This window comes from Argiope bruennichi, chromosome 1, assembly GCF_947563725.1.
Source record: "Argiope bruennichi chromosome 1, qqArgBrue1.1, whole genome shotgun sequence".
NCBI lineage: Eukaryota > Metazoa > Arthropoda > Arachnida > Araneae > Araneidae > Argiope > Argiope bruennichi.
In genome coordinates, this window is record NC_079151.1 from 100,561,632 (window position 1) to 100,582,834 (window position 21,203).

At 27.9% G+C, this 21,203-nt stretch overlaps 1 protein-coding gene across 2 annotated transcripts in view; it reads left to right on the plus strand.

Moving 5' to 3' along the window:
* LOC129963968 (potassium voltage-gated channel protein Shaker-like) overlaps nt 1-21,203 on the plus strand; it is a 390,523-nt gene that overhangs the window by 358,942 nt on the left and 10,378 nt on the right. The window lies entirely within an intron of this gene.

Genomic DNA, 21,203 nt, shown 5'->3' on the forward strand with positions numbered 1-21,203 from the left:
ATCCATTCCATATATAGGCGAAATCATAATATATCAGTCTGCAGGTAAAAACCGGGAATTCCAAGCAAAGGTATTGCAACGGCATATGCCCACAAACAAAGGTGTTGCAACGGCATATGCAACTGTCCTTACACCCGTCTTTCTATGACTCAAACTCTAAATATCTGCTGAGGGTCCATACTATATAGTAACACCATAAATGTAACTTGGGCCAAGTCAGCATCAATTGGTCACTTTATTACATTGATTTCATACTTTATTATGTCGGTCTCTGCTCTTATCCGGATTTGATGTATTAATATTTTTAAATAACTTCACAAAATTTTCCTGAGTATTGTATATTAAAATTGATATAGATTTTAATTCTTATTTGTACACAAAGCATATTATAATAATTGTGCAAGCAGTAAAATTAATTTGCTTTCTCAAAAATAAAAAATAGTTCCCAGAAATTTAAAATATGTACTGAAATGTACATATTTTTAAACCATATTTATATTCTTCTAAACTACCTAGTTTCAGAACAGTAAAACTCTCCATTCTTCGCTAATTATGTTCTATAAAAAGTGAAAGTTTTCATTTTTATGCAATCATTTTGCCCTCAAAGGAGCTGCATGAAAAGACTCGTAAAGATCTTTGTGCAAGGAAATAAAACGAGGCCTTTTTCCAACATTTTCTCTGGGAACCCTAATTTGTCAAGTCCGGAAGGAGGCCGTTAAGAAGTTGAATCGACTGTAAAAAGCATAAGAAGAAAAATTACAAACTACTTAGAAGCAACTCAAAAATGTATTTTCAGGTTGAGGAAAGGGACTTCTTTTCCTTTTTTTGTCCAATTTTTAGAAGTTTGCGCTCGGAAAAAGGAAGCTTTATTAACTTCCAGGAAAATTTCGCAAATACCTTGCTTACTAGAAGGTAAACTGGATTATAATCCTTTGAACATCGGAAGTGAATGATGGCAAATTCACAAAATAGAGACAAAAAGTATTTTCATATAAATAGTTTGGGGAAGAATGCACAGTTTGAAAAATTTCACTTTAGTAAATCAAAATTCTGCAAGCACTTGTCAGAATAACATTTTTTTTGTTTCTTTTTTAAAAAGTTAGTAGTCATTCTGTTCTCAATGTAAAAAAATATATTTCAAATATAAAATCATTCAAATTTCCTATAGATTTTTAAATATGTAATATAACTTTTTCCCCGATGAATTTGAAGGAAATTACTATTTTTAACTGACTTCATTTCAAAAATTAAGTTTTAGCGACATCAATTTTATTGCTGTCCCAAAAATAAGAATCATAAATTTCAAATAAAAGAATGTGTGTATTTTTTATTGTCATCTCCTTTATTATCAATTTATTATCTTTATATCCTTAAAATTTTCATAACCATACAATAAGAAAAACTTGATATTTTATATCTTTATTTGCTCTGATTGCTTTCTAATGTTTCCAATTAATGAATTTTATTCTTTTGAAAACTTATACTCTTGATTGGGATCATACTTTCTGATACTTACATACTAGGACAGTCAGTCAATATTATTATGGAAAAATCAAATGCTACCGCTGGGTGAATATGAAAAACAATCTAATAAGCTCAATAAGGGATCACTATGCTTTATTCTACATGCATGCGTAAATGCGCTGCAACTAAACGCAGCCTAAACGTTCGCAAGAACAGAACTAATAACAGCACTTGATACTAAGTGCCATGAATGGGAAAGCCCCGTGACTAAAAAAAAAATCCTTCAATTATGTAATTGTAGTTGTAATTTACCAAACCATTGCTCATCTTAATGGTTTTAATACTTTTCATACATAACTAACTTTTATCGTATTTGATTTTTTTTCTTATTTATAAAAACAAAATTTTGTGTGCAATTTTGCACTGGCTTGTTGACGTGCTGGACATTATGTAGTTGTGTATTCCCTCCAATAATATATTTTAGTATTTTTAAATCCTAATTTTATATTAATTTGAGTTAATTTTTCATTCCATATTAGAGGTATCATGTAGGAGTAAATTTGAAATTGAAAAGTAGATTTTGTAATAATTTACGGATTTTAGCAATGGAATTATTATTAATAATAGTATGAATTATGAAATGTATTAAACACTAAAAAATAATAATTTTTTTTATTATGCTCGGAGATAAAAATGAAAATGTGAGGTATTGAAAGAAATGTTGTTAATAAATGAAAATTGTAATTGTCTCCATGATGTTTAGAAATTTCTTTTCTTGTAATATTCATTACAATTCATTTTATTATCATATAGCTTAATTTTTTTTCTTCTGAGTTTTGATTTTTAAAAAAGAATTTATACTTTTGAATATAATAATGAAATCGCGTTTTAAAATTTAATTTCTTTTTATTAAATATTTAATTTTTTTATAATTTTACCCTTTTACTTCCCTCCCCTATTTCTTTTTTCCCACTAATTTATCATCAGTGACTTCATCTACATTATACATTCTGATGAAAATATTTTAATTCACATGGAAAGAATCCCCTTTCATTTCAAAGGCCATCTTAATTCCTGAGTGAAGACAAGAATATGTAACGGGTTAGTCAAAAAGGATGACAAGTTTTATTTTCTAATAATCTGAAAACGGAGAAAAACTTCCTATTTCAACGAAAAAATGCTCTATTTAAAAGGATATTTACACATTTTTTTTTAACATTTCATAGATTAAAGGTTAATTGAAACAATCCCGTAAATAGTCGTAAGCATTATTATGTTCAAAAAGTTGCAGGACTTTTGAAATATGTTAGTCAAAATAGGTTTCATTCGGTTAAAACAGGTGTAGTAATGTGTTGATCATGAAAACATGCAAAATATTTCATTAGGCATAAACTAGATCGTAGGTGCTCAGTCACTATAAGGTGCCTGCGCAAGTGAAAATCACCTGCCAAAACACTCATTACTGTAGTTATACTACAAGATTATATGTTTATTCTCTCACCTGTCACTTTTTAATCGTTTAATTTGCTTAAGGTGTAATCATTCTCAAATTCCAAAGAAGTGTAACGACAAAAGAATTAGAGGTATTTGCAAAAGAAGACTTGCACTCTCTGTTTATATTTTTGTTTGAAAAATAGTTAAATGCATAATTGCCAAGCGTAATTGCCTAATTATCATAGTTACCTAATAGTTATGCATAATTGCCTAATAGTTAAATGCAGAATTGCCTAGTAAGTATTTCGAAGCAAACATCAAATATCGCAATTACTTCAATACAATTCATAATTTAAAATTACAACTGCTTTAAAAGAAACGGCAAGTAAACAAATTTTACTGTATTTGGTATTCCTTAATGAAATCATTTCGGAATCCTTTGAATACATTAATATAAATAAATTAGTCCCAAAAGTTTCTAAAAATACAAAAAAATCGAATGTATGGATAGATAAGAGGGACTAATGCCATTTATCTATTATCCAGAAACCTCGTAAATCTTTTTCCATCATGCTCTGCTTCGAGATCAGATAGAAAAATATATTTTATCTTTCACCATTAAAACCCGTTCAATCAAGCCACCTTTACGAATGATCGTTCGATTCTGATACTATCGCGAAAAATGCCATAAAAACCATCCTGAGGCAGCGGTGACGATCAGCATAAGACACTTTCTCTCAGGTGTAACTTATCAGCCAAATCATTTCATTCCAGTACATCATAACTAACATATCCTCCTGCTCTGGCACCATGTGACTATTTTTTTTCTTGTTGAATTTACTTAAGGTGTAAGGATTCTCAAGTTCCGAAGAAGTGTAACGATGACGGGATTCGAGGTATTTGCAAAAAAAACATTCTATGTGTTCATATTTTTGTATGAACAATAATGAAGTACATAATTACCTAGAGTAAGTATTAGGAACCAAACATCAAATATAGCAATTACTTCAATACAATTCATGATTTAGAATAACAATTTTTTAAAGAAAACAACAAATGAACAAATTTTATCTGCATTCATTATTCCTTAATAAAATCATCTCAGAATTTTTTTAACATATTAATATAATTAAATTAATACCAAAATGATAAAAAAAAGTACTAAAAATCGAATATATGGATAGATAAGAGGAACTAACATCATTTATCCATTCATCTAAATAAACAGAAACACCATAAAAATAATCCTTTTCCATCATGCTCAGCTTCGAGATGAGCTTGGAAATAATATATTTTATCTTTCACCATTAAAACCCTTTCAATCAAGACACCTTTACGAATTATCGTTCGCTTCTGATACTATCGTGGAAAATGCCATAAAAAACCATCCTGAAGCAGCTGTAACAATCATCACAAGGCACTTTCTGTCAGGTGCAACTTATCAGCCAAATCATTTCATTCCAGTACTTCCCCAACTAGCTTATATTCCTGCTCTAGCACCTTGCGACTTTTTTCTTGTTTCTTTGCTTTAGGTGTAACTATTTTCATGTTCCAAATAAATGCAACGACAAAGCCATTGGAGGCATTTGCAAAAGAAAACTAATTTTCATTTGTATGAAAGATAGTAAATTTCCACAATGTTTCTGGAACGGAAACACAGAAAATAAACAAATCCACTCTTCCACAATAAAATAAATCACAAAACTTTTATAACGCAGTAATATAATTTAGTCCTAAAAGATAGAAAAATGTAACATAAAATCAAGAAGGGAAAGGGAGAAATGACGTTCCTTACGCATTTATCGAAACAAACAGAAACAACGAAAAGATCACTTTCCGTCACTCCCAACTTCGAGATGGGCTTGGCAAAATCTATTTTCATCTTCCGCCGTTAAAGCCCGTTCAATCAAGCCACCTTTACGGGCGGTCGTTCGCTGCTGACACTATCGCGAAGAATAGAGAGAGTCGTAAAAAAAAAACTCTTCACTGACATCTCACCTAAGACAGCGGTGACGGGCCGTAAAGATCCCGGCAATTTACACCTTCGCGATTATAATTCCATCACTTCGGAGGAAACGGCGTCCGGTAAAGATCCATAAATGCCACGGCCAGGGACTAGATGTTGTTTATGGTACCTCGGGTTTGTTGCACGTCAGCACTTGGAGGGTGATAATGCGATGCGATTAGCTCTTGTGGAGGGCTGCTTATTAATATTATTATCGGAATTTCCATACCGCCGTGTAAAATGCTGAGTTGCAGTAATTACTTGTCTTTATTTTGTTTCTGGTAGGCGGTGGGGAGCGGGAAAAAAATGGCTTTTTTATAGCCAGGGGAATTTGTTTGAGGATTAAGTAAGATTTGGGTTGAAAGGAAATGTTATCTTAATTAATGTATGTGGTTTGGAGAATGTTAAGGGTTTATTCTGGATTGCTTCTCAAAACTGGTTATTTTTATGTTTCATATAACATGTGAATCTGAAGATGTTCAATAAACTTTTCAGCATAAAATTAGATCGTATTAGTTACTTGTTTAAATATTCATTTTTGAAAAATAATTTTTAATTAGACCAAAAATTGTGCTAGTTAACTATTTTCGAATAAATATTCATAAAGTTAGGAATAAAATATTATCCAATTTTATAGTATAAAAGTGTAAAGTTTGTTAAAATATTAATTAACTATATATTGCTGTTCAAAGTTTTTACTATTATTCCTTCAAATGGGTTTTATATTAGAAGATCATTGAAACAAATGTAATAAAAATGTTTTTTTTAAAAAATGTTACTTTCACTTTATTGAAAAAGGAAAAAAAGAATCAAAATCGAATTGCCCTTCTTTTTAGCAGTTTCATATAGATCACTGTATGAAAAATCATTGAATGACAAGTCTACATTTCTATAAAAAAAATTTCATAGAGATTAAAATGTTTCTATTTAAAAAAAAAAAATTTACAAGCTCTTTTTATATAAAATGATATGACAAAATGTTTAAATGAACCGTTTTTCAAAAATTCTATACAGACCTGCATTTTAGATTAAGCATTTATGTGTGCTTATAACATTCTTTTCAGAATGTATCTAATTTTTACATATTATAAGTAAAATTTTAAAAAATTAAATTATAATTAATTAAAATAATTAAATAATAATTAGAAATAAAATTAAAAATTAATTAAATATAATCTATTATTTCACTTTATTAAACAATTTTACAATTATCTTTATGATACAATAGCCGCCTTTAACGACCAACAATAAGAATATGGCTGTATTTAATTTCAATTAAATCTCTTATGCATAAATTATACTCATGGTCATTTCAACAAACTTCAAATTGTGTGAATTTTCTGTTTCAAATTGTGATAGACATTAAAACCCGGTAATTTTAATTCCTTACACTTATTCTGTTTACTGTGTACATGATCGCTTTTAAAAAAGTTAAGTGCCCTAACATCGTACTACTATTAAAATTTAATTGTTGGATAATCTAATTGCTCGTTGTCTTTTGTGGTACGGTTCTGTTACTTTCTTATTCCACATACAAACTCAGTTTGTGTTATGTATATATTTTTTTCCCTAAGTTTTCAGCAAATAAAGAAATTCACGCGATTACATTTTTGATGGAATAATGATAATGCTTTGAATTTCATTGCAAAAATAAAAATATTGTGAAAACTATGAGAAAAAAAAAACTTCAACTACCAAAATTGAGAAAAAAAAAATGCACGGCAATTAAATTAATATATTTTAGAAGATAACACTTTGAAATTTAAAGTGCTACAAAAATCATCTTTAAACACTGATATTTTCGGAAGTTACTGCGAAAAAAAGTTCATCTCAATTTTCTTAATTAATTAAAATTCTAATTAAAACTTCAAAAAAAATCTCCATATTTCTAACTTTCAAAGTATATTTGTGTCAAATTTTATAGATCTAAGTCAAACAGTCTGGATGTAAAACACCAACAAGAAAACATACATTTTCCTTTAATAATAGTAGAGATTGCATATGCATTATTTCAGCGATATTCAAAAATTGAATTGATTCAATCTATTCGAGAATAATTCTGGTCTGATATTTTTCTCTATTTCTTTAATGAGAATAATATTAAACTAAGAGAGGGTGGAGGGTATTTCACTGCTTTTAGCAATCTATAAGCTGAGCCATAGATTATGCGTATCTAGTTAAAATGGGAAAAATAATTAAATATATTCACGTGCCATCCCAGTTAAACAACATGCAAAATGCAGGTTTTATCTAACTTCAAGTTCTCTTATGCAATACTGTAACGTAACATATTATTTTTTCACGGGATGAATAATGATTTCAACGTTAAATGAAAGCAGGGAACTGACCATTTATTACATAAATGCGTATAGTAAATTGCTTCCCACTTTTTTGTACGTTCTTTTAAATTTAATGTACAAAGTAACAGAATTGTAATGACCGAAAAATACGATCTCGTGATTTTGACGAATCTTCAGACTTTTGAGATTCATAAAAACAAATTTTTCAAACTATTTCTGTTTGTCTGTGAGCATAACTCAAAAATTGTTTGAGCTAGACAAATGAAATTCGGTATGTGATATTGAAATAAAATTTGTAAATTTCTATCAAATATTGAACGAAATCCATTCGGAGGAAGTGTGTCCATCTAGTCGTTTGAGTACATATATCGAGTACATTTGATGCAGGCCAAAACTTCATTGCGAAATCTGAGCACCAAAACCTATGGGTGACTGGGTGGGTTTTGACGCTCTATAGGCCAAAACATTTGATCTAGAACTGTCAATATTCTTTGCAGAGTGGGAATGTGCACATTGGAGAATTGTTTTAATATTAATTAATTAAAAATTAAGCGAAATTTTGGCGTCTTCTCACATTAACTTTTGAAAATATTACAGCACAAAAATTATATTTATATCATCTACAACTTTATAAAATTATCTTTTCAATAATACAAATTATTTTTCAATATATTCATTTCCGTCCTTGCTTTTTTTTTTTTCATTGTTGATTACCGAGATAGAAAAATTCGGCTTATTTTACTAACTTGAATAACTTTCAATATAAGGCGCACTTTTAGTAAAATCTTGGAAATGTTGTTGTACTTGCAATGAAGGTTTATTTACAAAATGAGAGATGTAAAATTATTTAAGTGCGTCTATTTTTAAATTCTGCAGCTCTCTCCCATTGCATAATTTGGTTGTAGTATAAAGATGTAAGCAAAAAGAGAGAGAGAGAGAGAGAGAAATACATACTACAATGAAAAGAATGATATAATATTTATAAAACAATATGTTTGTCGAAAATTTGAATAAAAATATTTTGTTGAGAAAGCCATTAGGATAGTTAGTTACATAAAATATTTAATTGAAATTTTTGGCAACCATCAATTTTGTTTAACCATCTGGATACTAAATAATATTAATTAACGGAATGATTTATTAATTAAACCAGATTATTATACGAAAAAAATCATGTAATTAATTTTGTTAAGAGACTTCTGTCAAAATTTCGATTAGGAATTGGTGGATTACAGATTTTAGAAACAACTCCATAAAAAACCCACGTGCATTTATAAATCTACTAATATATATAAAGATTTCAGTTCTTTGTTTATTGTATTAATTAATTTTACATTATTATATGCTAAATACTTTCATAAATTGTGATATATTTCGTCAGTTTTTTTTCATAATTAACTTTAAAAAAATTCCAATTTTTTTTAAAAAATGATTTTTCTATAAACTAACGTAATCTGTCAAGAATTATGTTGTAAGATAAAAAACGCTTTTCAATTTTAAATGTGTTTTATTAATTTATTTATTACGGTATCCGAACACGTTCGGAGCACTTTTTAGATAAACATGGTGTAGATATAATTTAACCATATTTCTGGGTTTAAGACAATTCAAAATTAGTAATAGGATGTCAATATTTGAAATAAACAATAAAACTTTTTGAAAATTGGCATTTAAATAGCATAAATTTTAGCAAATACTTTAAAAACTTCAAATTGGCTACACCAAAAACTATTGCTCTCATCCGAACAAAACTTATAAAAAAATTAACTACATAGTTTTCTCTAGGGAATGAATTACAATCGTATGGTTATAATAATAAATAAAAATTTTAGAACCAGTCGAAGAATTTATCATGAAATTTTTAGTAAATTTATGACGTTATTGTTCAAACAGTAGGCTGTAAATGAAACAGTATTTCCTAAATCTAAATTCTTTTAGTTCATTAAATAGAAAATAATATAAAGACAAAGTCCACCAAGTTTTATATAATATGATAATTATATTTTGAGTTATTTGATTCAAAGTGGCAAAAAATAAGAAAATAGAAATTTTGTGAAAAATGCATTTAAAGTATACACTAACACGTTTTAATAATAAATTATGTGTGTACATACTTAAAATTCACCATATTTATAAAGCTATACCTTCTTTCTCCTCAGCATTTAATAATTTCCCTTTTTTAATCATTTTTTTTCTGACAATTTTTGTGTTTGGCAGTGAATAACCGCCTAAATTCGTATTGTCGAGCTCAGCAAATGCTCTAACTGCATTTGCACTATTATACACTCTAATAACCTTAAGAACATCCGGTAATCTATAAAACCTTCGTTTAAAATGTATTACAGACATAAAGGCCCCAAATCTGAGGGTTCGGAACTCAACAAAGGCATCTTTAGGTACAAATTTCCACAAAACACAATTAAAACTCTCATTGGCATTTTTCATTTTGCAGTGCAAAAAATATTCCGTATTTAAAACTAAATTTGTGTTTATACAGATTTTCAACATGTTTTTGGCCCTTTAAATCGGTACTTCCGGTTATTTAAATGTCCACTTCCGGTTTTCCGATCATTAGAAAATATTAATATCTTGACTTCTAATTAACGTAGAGATAAAAAGTAAACCTGTTGTGGATAGCTCAAAGACTGTTCTATCCAATAAAAGATTTTTTTTTTTTTTAATGTCATTTTTGGCGAAAATCGACCTTTTCAACGTGTTCGGATACCTTAAGATAAAGGGTGGTTTTAAATTATATTTTAAATATTATCAACTTTCAATACTACCTTAATCCCCTTATTTAATATATCCTAAACATTTTATCACTTAATGAATCGGAGGGTTTATTTCATAACACAATGTATTCGTTTTATAAATGCCTCTAAGTAATTACATTATTGTAAAATCGAATTGTCTTAAACAGAAATATCATTGCAAATATTTATGTAGAACTATCGATAAATTCGTAAAACACACAAGAGATTCGAAATAAAAAAAAATGCATATTTCCGAAAAAAAATGACGATTTTTTGAAAATAAACAACATTTTTTACAAATAAACATTATATGCATGAAAGCGATACGTAACCCATAGCAACCTAAACCTATGTTGAGTTCCACTCTTGAAAAAAAATCAATAAATCTATATAAAAATGTTAAAAGAAAGCATTTTCTAAGCATTTCTGCAACAGCTTACTTAATGGAACAATGGTGTTTTTGTGCTTAGTAAATATTTCTAAGAAGTCATTTAGCAAGTATTATAAGTTTTTATTTTTATTTTTCAAACTGAATGTTTAGAGTATTTAAAAGTAAATAATTTGGTTGTGTTGGCTATTTTTTATTAAATTAGTATTCATGGAAGTGACCTACTATGCACTTGAAACAGAACTTAAATACGATTTTCGGGTCGATTTTATGTATAAATTAATATTACTTTTATAATTTAACTTTTATGGGAAGTACTTTCGTTAGACGAGTTGTTAAATTTAACCAAATTTCTTCTTCCCAGTTTAATTCAGATGTATCATAATTTTCAACAGTTAAATAATTAATAAATAGTTATAATATTAATTCGATTAATAAAATAACTACTTCTATAGCAGTGTGCTTTTAGATAATAACTTATAATTCCCCCAAAAAATTATTTTGTGGCCATAGATTTTTTCTTCTATGACTAATCCTTCGAAATTTTATTTTTAAAAAATAATGTTTTAATCTCGATTTTAAATATTATAATGAGAATTCATCCAACTATGACATTATGGATTTTTTCGCTTTATCTCGATTTTAAATATTATAATGAGAATTCATCCAACTATGACATTATGGATTTTTTCGCTTTATCTCGATTTTAAATATTATAATGAGAATTCATCCAACTATGACATTATGGATTTTTTCGCTTTATCTCGATTTTAAATATTATAATGAGAATTCATCCAACTATGACATTATGGATTTTTTCGCTTTATCTCGATTTTAAATATTATAATGAGAATTCATCCAACTATGACATTATGGATTTTTTCGCTTTATCTCGATTTTAAATATTATAATGAGAATTCATCCAACTATGACATTATGGATTTTTTCGCTTTATCTCGATTTTAAATATTATAATGAGAATTCATCCAACTATGACATTATGGATTTTTTCGCTTTATCTCGATTTTAAATATTATAATGAGAATTCATCCAACTATGACATTATGGATTTTTTCGCTTTATCTCGATTTTAAATATTATAATGAGAATTCATCCAACTATGACAGTATGGATTTTTTCGCTTCATTCCGATTTCAAACATTATGAGAATTCACTCAATTATGACAGTATGGATGTTTTTGCTTCATTTCGATTTTAAATATTATAATGAGAATTCACTCAACTATGACTTTTCGCTTTAACTATAGTATTAATTTCTTATATAACTAATCCGAAAATTGTAATTCTAGGCAAATAAGATTAGAGGAATTTTCATTCAAGACTTAATTGCCATAAATTTCTTAATTTTGAATAAAATTCGTATTTTCCATATGATTCTGGTGAAGAAATTATATGCCAAATATAGCCCAATTAGCCAATTTCATTCTTGGTTATCATGCTTTCATACATACGAAAGATAGGCCAACATTCTGCTGACAGACTTTATCCAAAATATAATATACATTTTCAAAAACCTTTAATGCCACTTTCCTGTCAAGTTAATCTTGTGAATGGTTAAAGAGATTTACAGAGATTCTTAATGGACCTGCAGATTCGATCATTTTAATGAGAATTCGTTCAATTGCTGCTTTACATCTGCTTTTCCTTTAACTAAACCATTGTTTTCAGATGCAACTGAAGCCCATTTCCCAGGTAAAGAATAATATAGGCAGTTAGGACGAATAAAGATGATTAGAAAAGTGGTAATTTTAAAAGGCACTGTTTGAATACGCCGCATTTGTTGCAATAATGAGTGAAATTTTGTATAAAACTTAATTCTTATAATCCGTATAAAAATTACCGGCGTACTATAAATCACTGGCTTTAAATGCGTGACAAAAAAAAATTCTTTTGTCAAAAAAATTAAATTAAAAAATGCCTGAAGTTTCCGAATTATTCTGTGTGGCCAGATGAATTCACAGTAATTAAAATTAAATACCTCAGAATCATTTTTATTACAGAATAATAATCGAGCCAAATATCAAACCATTTAGATAATATTCCATTGTTTAAATCGTAGTTAGTTAGCGGGAATATTCTTTCTTCATTGTTTTCGTATACTTTTATTTGTCATATATTCAGAGGAAAATGGTATAATTCATTTGCATTCGGAAAATATCTTTTTAAATTTCGAAATTTTCAACATATTTGTATATTTGGCATTATGTTGGCAGTAGATCTTGCCTTGGAGACACTTAATTCTATGTATGACCCATTATCCAAATCTGTCACACACACACACACACACACACACACACAAAAAAAAAAAAAACCTGTATAGAATTGTACTTTCTTAATAATATTGGATTACTAAAAGTTTCCTTCATTTTGGACGATGATTCTCAACGGTCAATTCTACATAAGACATTAAAGTACTGTCATTGAATAGTTAAATACTCATATTTAAAATAGGGGATTTGTTCTTCCGTCAACTTTCTCGTTAACTTAAGAAAAACAGCCCATTTTGTATTATAAATTCGTTGTAAATTGATGAAAATAGAGTATGTATCTTGATCTTCTTTATTTGACTGATGTATTTCCAAAGTTTTGCGCAATTTTATATGCCAAAATGTATACATTTCGCTTAATGAAACGATGGAATTGCCGCACTCGCTAACACTCGCTTCTCAAACTTTTGATGCATTTGATCTAAAATTTCGAATCAAAGCTATATTTCTGGTATTTTCTGGTGTTTCTCTGTGCCAACGAAACTTCATCAAATCAACAAATTGCGTTTGGGGTTTTGTCAAGTTCTTGTACATTTATTTGGACTGAGAGATGGACAAATTTTCTGATGACAGATTTTGTTTAAATTATAATGCATATTGCCCATAACATGTTAAACTTGTGGTTGATAAGAAAGATTTACAGAGGTTTCTAATAGACACAATCCTAATAATTTTTAAATTTGGAGACAAATTTAACGAGTCTCTGGCGGGAGAAATAAAGGTCCTGGAAATTACAAGATAAATGGTCTTAATTCTATTAAAACCGAGATCTAAAGATTCTTTTCGAGAATTCCATGTAACCTTGTGCTCTGTCAGAACATACGTAAATCCAAGACACTGAAGCGAGTTATTCAATTTCTATCTGGAGTTGAGTTCGCTGAGCGAGTTGTTTAGCTGTGAACATCGAGCGCTTATTTTATTTGCGATCTTATGCTTGCTTTTGTTGTTGATTTCGACAAGTGCTGTTCTTTGTGTTTGGTATCTTAGCTGTGGCTTTGTCAGCTATGTTTTGTTTTTCTACAATATTCGTGGAATAAAACATCATTTCCTATTATCCAGCTAAGTTGGATTCCACTGACCGGAATATTTTTTGTAACAATATATGCAATGACTACATGCTAAATTCAGTTCGTTTAGCTTGCTTGTTTTATTATTATCATTTATAATGTTCTCAGACAGACATAATTTTAGAAGAATTTTTCTATAAACTTTACATTAAATCACCGTTTAATGCATATACGAGAAAGTAAAGACAAACGCACTCGCGAGCTCGTATTGACGAGTACAAAAGACACATCTTTGAAATGATAAAAATGACGCAAAAATAATATGTTGGTGTCGAAATTACTGAAATAGAATGTTTTAGTCTATACTATTTCCTTCTTCAAAATATTCATTCTATTTTTATTCAAATAATGACGCAAAATATAACATATTATTGCATCCATAAAAATAAATCCATTCAGTAACAATACTCTGTGCCATTCTTAATAAATTATAAGTCTAAAGAGAAAACTATTTTTAAAAAAAGACCTTGCAGTAGATTTTCTTTATTTCCTAGAAGATGAAAATCGGGATTGATATTCGGAAGGCACACATATGCTGATGCTATTTATAGACTCAGGGAAATGCAGCTCATGATTAACGCCCTCTCCGCTGAGGCCGATTTTTCTTTTCTCCCATAACAGATACCGAATCTAAGGAAACAATTGATTCTCCTTTGGGGATGTTGGTTCCCATTTCCTATTTCCTCACAAAAAGCGTGCAACTTTTTTTTTTCAGTTATATATTTTATAAAAATGAAATAACTGGTGAGAAATGTATTTCTTTTATTATATATGCGGCATTTTAGTTAGATACAATCTTGCAACCAGATACATTCAGAACCAATATGAAATAAAGCTAAGTAGAGGATTACCTAGATTACCTACCATATCATTCGGGAGAAGTAAGTCTAGAGATTATTTTTTCTGGTAATTTGAGAATAATATAATTTTGTGGCTTCAATTGATTTATAAGGATCATGTTCTCAAATTATACAAATTAACTCATTAACGCCCAAAATTTAAAACATAATTTCCAGTAATTATATTATTATATATATCCAGCTATAATATAAAACTATTTCTCTTATACTGAATTAAAAATAACAAAATTATGATAATTATGATACAAAATCAAATTCCAAAGAGAAAAATGGGTTGTTTTTTCCTCTTTGAAAAAAATAAGTTCTTCCAGGATTTTTTCTGTATCTTTACAAATTATGGCGTTGTTTTGTGATTAACTTCGTAGCATAATGAAAAGTATAAAATGCATATTTTGGAGGTGTTTTTTCGTCATTTGATCCAAAATTATTGACGTATAAATCTATATTTACGCACTTACCATTTTGCAATCCTTCTTTATTCTTCTTGGAATGCTTGTCGTCTTCGTACCCTCCTTTCTCTTTTTTTTCTCTTTTATACGATCGATTATTTCGATATCATTAAAAGTGAAAGAATGTTTGATAAGGTTCAAAAAGTTCAAGAATTTTTTTATATATATAATAGAATTTATTTGTTATAAAATGAATAAATATCATTAAATAGAATCTATTTGTTTTAAAATGAATAAATATCATTAAATAGAATCTATTTGTTTTAAAATGAATAAATATCATTAAATAGAATTTATTTGTTATAAAATGAATAAATATCATTAAATAGAATCTATTTGTTTTAAAATGAATAAATATCATTAAATAGAATCTATTTGTTTTAAAATGAATAAATATCATTAAATAGAATCTATTTGTTTTAAAATGAATAAATATCATTAAATAGAATCTATTTGTTTTAAAATGAATAAATATCATTAAAAAGAATCTATTTGTTTTAAAATGAATAAATATCATTAAATAGAATCTATTTGTTTTAAAATGAATAAATATCATTAAATAGAATCTATTTGTTTTAAAATGAATAAATATCATTAAATAGAATCTATTTGTTTTAAAATGAATAAATATCATTAAAAAGAATCTATTTGTTTTAAAATGAATAAATATCATTAAATAGAATCTATTTGTTTTAAAATGAATAAATATCATTAAATAGAATCTATTTGTTTTAAAATGAATAAATATCATTAAATAGAATCTATTTGTTTTAAAATGAATAAATATCATTAAATAGAATCTATTTGTTTTAAAATGAATAAATATCATTAAATAGAATCTATTTGTTTTAAAATGAATAAATATCATTAAATAGAATCTATTTGTTTTAAAATGAATAAATATCATTAATCTATTTGTTTTAAAATGAATAAATATCATTAATCTATTTGTTTTAAAATGAATAAATATCATTAATCTATTTGTTTTAAAATGAATAAATATCATTAATCTATTTGTTTTAAAATGAATAAATATCATTAATCTATTTGTTTTAAAATGAATAAATATCATTAATCTATTTGTTTTAAAATGAATAAATATCATTAATCTATTTGTTTTAAAATGAATAAATATCATTAAATATAATCTATTTGTTATAAGATGAATAAATATCACTAAATAGAATCTATTTGTTATAAAATGAATAAATATCATTAAATAGAATCTATTTGTTATAAAATGAATAAATATCATTAAATAGTATCTATTTGTTTGGTGTTTTCTGCGAAATAATTAGCCTGAGCAATTAATCATTTTGTAATATCTTGCAATGCATTTGTCGCAGTATTTCTTCGAAATTGAGAATACATTTTAAGCAAGAGAAGTGTGGAGAAAAGGCGCATGAGGAGAATTGATCGTGCTAGTACCGAAATGTAATGTTTTAATAGCAATATGGGTAATGTAGAGTGAGCAGTATGTCTCAACAATAATGCGGAGCCTTACTGTGATACAGCACCCATATTTAGATTCTCTCCACAATAATAAATTTCGAATGCTTGTAATCACGAGTCTCGCAATTGTTGATGTACATTATTTTAATTGATGAAACCAGTTTTGTCAAGTCGATTAGATTATACTCTTCGCTTATTGATATATATCAATTCGGAAAAATATTGAAACAATTCCAAAACCTCTTGCACGTAATAACAGAACTGTTTACATTCATTGAATCTACACTTCTTTTTCATTAACTCATTAACATTTTTCTCTCACAAAATAACCTCATAGATTATTTTCATTTAAAATTCAATATTTTATTAATATTATTAATAAATTTTGCAGCATATTTCTTTAAAAAGTTTATATGAATATATGCAGTAAGGGCAATTAATACGTTGATACCTCATATACAATATCTGTCGTGTTAAATGAAGACTACATTTGCCACTTTCTATTCACACTGAATAAAACTATTACAAACAGATTTCCTATCATTAGTTAGATTTACTAAAAAGTACAGGCGAGAAAAGTGCAAGACGTAACTTGTCAAGTGTTCAATGAATAATTCATGAATCGGAAATATCCATTTCCAGCAATATTTCTTAGATGTCAAGGTGAAAAAAGACATCCTTTCAACGAAACAAAGGTTTTCTTTCTCGGTTCTTTTCACAGCGGTCCTCTTTTTCCATCTACTTTCTCGAAACCTTCTTGCCACTACGCTAGAAACCTCACGAGTGCGGCAAATCACTCACGCCCGTGAATTGTGAATCATCACTTCAAAGGTATTCGTTCAAAACCCTAATCTACAGGACTGAAAAAAGCTCTTTCGCGGGCCTATCTTTGATTTATTGAATCGTTTTATACGGAGTTCGCTTGCTATATTAATCAGTTACGTTTCGCTGAAATGGCCACACAATTGTCATGGTGACAAATTAATTTTTTTTCAAGAATTCAAAGATCTTAGAAACATTGTTTACATTTTAACTTGTGATTAACGGTTTAGTAATATCGTTTTATTTTTCAAATCCAAAATGATCAAATAAAACTCTCATTATACCTTTCAATGAATGATTCCTCTACGAAAAATAGATTTATTACCTACATACTAAAAATGTATTACTCTTAAATGCTAGGCAAAATGCAATAACAAGACAAAAGTAATAGTGCATGATATACAACAACAAATCTCATATAGTCATAGGCTGAAATATGATGCGATGTCTTTCATCTAATTTCTCAGTAATCACGATTTCGATAAATTACATAATTAAAGATCACAATAAAATGCAAAATTTTAAAATATCAGAAAAAGTGGGGGAAAGTTTCCCCAAATAAAATACAACACGAAGAATGCAATTTATTTTCCGATTAATTTTTTTTTTTTTAATCTTGTGTTAGAAAAGCTTCTTTACATCGACAATGGTTTCAATATCTGTAAACTGTCTATCAATCTAAATTACGAATTGTGGATATCAAGAATTTCTTAAATTACACGAAATAAACGAAAATGCATATTTTTATAAAAACAATCTGATTATAAATAGAAATCATTGAAATGTATGTTCTACATCCTTATATAAATAACAAAGCAGAATTCAATAAAATTTTGTAAACTTATTACATAAAATATGAGAAAGAATACTGCCCACTTCCGTTTTCAAAATACTGAAATCAATTAAACATTCAATTAATTAGAAATTAGCAAAAATATTGTCTTTTTTACATTTTGATCTACATAACTTTTTTATTTATCTTTATTTTAATATATCTTTTAATAATTCTTTTATTGGGAGTAGTGGTTTAATGATGCGCAAAGTTAAGTTTTAGTCGATCGGTTAAGCTCAAACGAAGACAATCTTTCTATATTTTAACAATTTTAAACAAAATTCGCAGTACTAATATAACAAATATTAATAACTTATGGGAAAATTTAGCTATCGTTGATTTTAAAAATCGTTTGCTTCAATTAATATTCTAATTTGAAATAAAAACAGACGATAAAAAATCTAGATAAGAGGATTTCGAATTTTGTAATATTTTGTGTAAAAAAAGTAGTTTTTGCTATAAAAACATCGTGCTTGGAAAGGATTTTAATCCAATAATACTGGATATATTAAATTAATAAAAATATAAAATTATTCAATAAGTCTTTTTCAGAAACAACATACAACTTTTTTCACTTTATTGAGAATTCATAGAATTTCTTTATGGATTTCTTTCCATCAAACATGTTTTACTTTTCTTAAAGAATGAACTAATCAAAGCCTAATTCACTTGAACCTGAATGGATGAATAAATAGCAGTACAAGCTGTTATATCTTTTAATTCATTTCTTGCTAAGTTTGTCAAATAATATTTACCCGCACAATAATTTTAACGTGTAGCTTCAAAGAAGGTGCTCTAAGTGATGAGTTACATCATGGGAAAGTTTTTTTAAGAAAATTCCTTTTTTCTTTTCTTCTTTTAGTCTTTCGGCTTATAAAATATTTATCTCAGTCGAATACTTTTGCAACTTATAAAAATAATTTAATACTGCATTCAATATGTTAACACATTTAAAATTTTTACATTAAGTCGACGCAAAAAAAAAAAAAAAAAAATTACAGTTATCAAATTTGTAATTTTAATAATTACAGGTAAACAGGTTTTTTTTGAAAAAGCGAAATAACATATTTTAACTTTAAAAGAAAACAAGTCTATAATTACGAAAATCTTAATATCGAATTTTTTGACACCATAGCTAAATTTCAATCCCAAATAACTAATATGTTCAGAAAGTCTTACATGGCAGTGGCGTATAACAGTAACGAAATATTAACTTTTGGCGTAAACTTCGCATTTTAACTGAATCTATAATATGATCTTTGACGAATTATTTGGCGATGAATCCCTAATACGCGTTAACAGTATCCAAAAATCGAACTTGTGTTTTAGACATGTTTTTCTAAACCGTTTGAAACAAAAATTTGACACAAAATTGCGCTTGTAGTCACAAAATCCTGTATTAAATTTGATATATTTTAGTCATTGCGCTTTTGAATTATGGCATACAAATATTTCTGAAAATGAAGGCCGACAAAGAGTCTACCCATAGTTGGATTTGTCTCAAAATTCGATAGGTGTTTACACTATAGATCTGTATTTCGAATTCTATTTATCTAGCTCTTTTCGTTTGTAACTATCGTGCTAACTTATATTAACTGTCGGACAGACAGACTTTCTTCGAACAAATTTTGCTCAACATTTGACAGATATCCGTAAATTTGGTGTAAAGACCGTATACCAAATTTCAACCATCTAGGTCCAAGCATTTTGAGTTATCTCTGTCACAGACAGGCCGAGAAACATTTTCCAAAATGATATTTTCGGAACTTTTCGAAAATTTCAGCTTTTTTGACAATTACGACACTTTCTCTATACTATGTATACGAGAAACTAAAAACTCACAATTTCCGTAACTAACAATATCAAACAATATGTGTAAGATTTAATATATGCCCAAAATAATTCGTTCCATAAAATGAAAACAGATCTCAGCTTAGCTTTTTCATTGTAAAGAATAAATTCAATATTAAAAAGCTGCGCATGTTATCAAAATTTTTAATTAAAATGCATACATTGGGCCGAAAGCTTGTCTTTAAGTACTTTGCTCGTTCTTTAAATGAAATTAAAATAAACCAATTTCCACTAGATTGATTATACGAACATCAGTGATGTAAAACTTGTGTCCCTTCTGAAGTAAGCGAAGAACAAAAGGTTGTCTTTGCCCTAATTTCGATGATGTCACTGACCAGCTGTGGCCTTAATTAGACTGCAGAATTAATCAAGATTAAACAGTTCTTAAGAATGTTTAGCTCTCCCCCATCGCAAAGTCTTTCGCTTTTCGCAGGTTATTGAACTGACGAAACTAATGGAGATAAATGCATTTCCTTCCAATAAAGACCCAGCTTCAGAATTATGTATCGCTTATATATGGATTCGTTGTTTTAAAGTGCTGTCAAAACGATCTGTTGGTCCGTTGCAATTAAATAGCTTCTAGATCATTTTCGAATAAAGTTCTAAAAATTTCACATGGTTGAGAAGTTAATTACTAAAATTCAAAATGTTTATAAGATTCATAAAACGAGGGATGGTTAGAGAATTTATGATAAATGTATTCCTAGGCATGTAGGTAATAAAGTCATTTCGTTAAATAGTTTAATTTTCCACAAATTTAATTTGCCATGCAATTTGCATTAGACAAATTTTGGCTCATGTTAGCAATATTCATTATAAACTAAATTATTTATAATTTAGTGTAAATAAGAGTGCATATAAATAAAAAAATGTTTGAGACTGTTCAGCTTGAAGAGTCCCCGACTTGGGTTCGAGTCCTCATTTTACATACCGAGAATCAGTGGCATATGCGAACAGAAATCGCTTATGTATATCACGCTCTTTTTGAAATCTAATGAGGCAAATGTTGACAAATTCGCATTCAAATGTTCAAATAATAACGATTAATAAACAAAGAACTCGTTTATCCGGAATATCACTTAAGTTACTTCTATAATTTATTTTTCTCAAACCTTAATTTGTTTTCGACGTGTTTTTTTTTTTTTTTTTTTTTTCCGCATAGGTGAAAATAAACACTGCAACTGCTATTGGCATTCCCTAATATTCGATTATTGAGAATTTTGTATACGGATTTGTTT